This window comes from Crocodylus porosus, unplaced genomic scaffold (assembly GCF_001723895.1).
Source record: "Crocodylus porosus isolate Cpor-Errol unplaced genomic scaffold, CroPor_comp1, whole genome shotgun sequence".
Taxonomy (NCBI): Eukaryota; Metazoa; Chordata; order Crocodylia; family Crocodylidae; genus Crocodylus; species Crocodylus porosus.
The window spans coordinates 73,109,562-73,110,809 of record NW_017728949.1 but is presented as its reverse complement, the minus strand read 5'-3'; the positions used below and the strand labels follow the sequence as shown (position 1 = coordinate 73,110,809).

The 1,248-nt window shown below is 37.7% G+C and overlaps 1 protein-coding gene across 2 annotated transcripts in view; it reads right to left on the bottom strand.

The window, feature by feature from the left end:
* The window catches only part of ARHGAP15 (Rho GTPase activating protein 15), a 511,110-nt gene that overhangs the window by 503,878 nt on the left and 5,984 nt on the right, over positions 1-1,248 (bottom strand). Inside the window, exon 1 of one of the 2 annotated variants that reach the window (XM_019554205.1) lies at positions 550-644. The exons of the other annotated variant lie outside the window; for it this stretch is intronic. The gene's annotated coding sequence lies outside the window, so the exon portion shown is untranslated. Of the gene's footprint in view, positions 1-549; positions 645-1,248 lie in introns of those variants that run through there. 2 annotated transcript variants of the gene reach the window in all.

The following is a 1,248-nucleotide window of genomic DNA, read 5'->3' as shown; positions in this document are numbered from 1 at the left end:
TATATTTATATACTCATGCATGGTTATGAATGATGTGATGATAATTCAGCAATGAATTCCCTGAAAATGTCACCAAAGCTTTTGAATGATGTATCAAGCTCTTCTCTCCATTTCCTACCATCTCTTCTGGCTAACAAAGGTAGATGAAGAAGGGCATGGCCTACCTTCTTCTCACCTCTTTTGAGATAGTTTGTGCAGACAAAAACAAATTGGGCTAGTAAAAGTGGAAGGGGCTGAAGCTGTCCCTCATACTCGCATTGTAAGGCTTTCTGGATTCTGTGAATACTAACCCCATCCTCTAAACAGGGAACTAAACAGCATCTAGTAGTTCCCCCGACCACTTTTCAGGGGACTCTTGCTCCCCAGTAAAGGTCCAAACTATGTTCTCAGTTACACAATTCTTTTGATTTAACAGAAGGCCAATTCTGCTCCTTTAATACATTGCCCAGGAAGATACAAAACATTCCTATTTCATTATTCATCTTTAGAAGCATGTTTAGAAACAGGTTTCTGAACTATAATAAGGTTAACTGAATTCTCCTTACTTACAGAATCATGAACGTCCTCTTCTCATCTCAAACTGTCATCAGCTTGCAATTGTTTAACTATTTCAGCAAACGGAAAACATTTAAGTCACATGGGTACAAGCTTATAAAGGCAAAAAGAAAGCAGGGAAAAAAAAAAAGTAAACTCAAACCACTTCCTGCAAAGCAGGAGTCTACAGACTTACTAAGAAGGCACTTACATCTCACTCTACCCTTCCCTAGTAGATAACAGACAAATGCTAAAGTACAAAAGCAGTTTCTTTGTTGAATTACTGCAAATACAGAAGGTAATATTTACTTCTTTGCAGAAGGTAAGCATATGGTTTAAAAAAAACCACTGGAAGGCATTATGTTTCTAAGCCCTGAGACAACTTCCCTTTTCTTCTATAAAATGCTCTGAGTACTAAAATAAAAAGCTTGCAGCAATTTGCTTGCGCTGTTTCAAAATGGAGGTTTATAAACACAACACCTACCATGCAGTTAGGTTGGACCTATAAAGCAACAATTCTAAGAATAGTCAGTATTCAGCGTGTACTAGAAAAGCAAGCATGTTTGAACTGCAGGCTAGTTAAATTTCTGTGGGTAAGCACTTCTGCTTCTTTCATGTTTTTTCAAATTTCTGTGACATTCATTGAGAAGCAAGCATGCTCAGCTGCTTCTCTCGTTTACTTCTGACCATTACAATCAACATTATCTCCTGTCA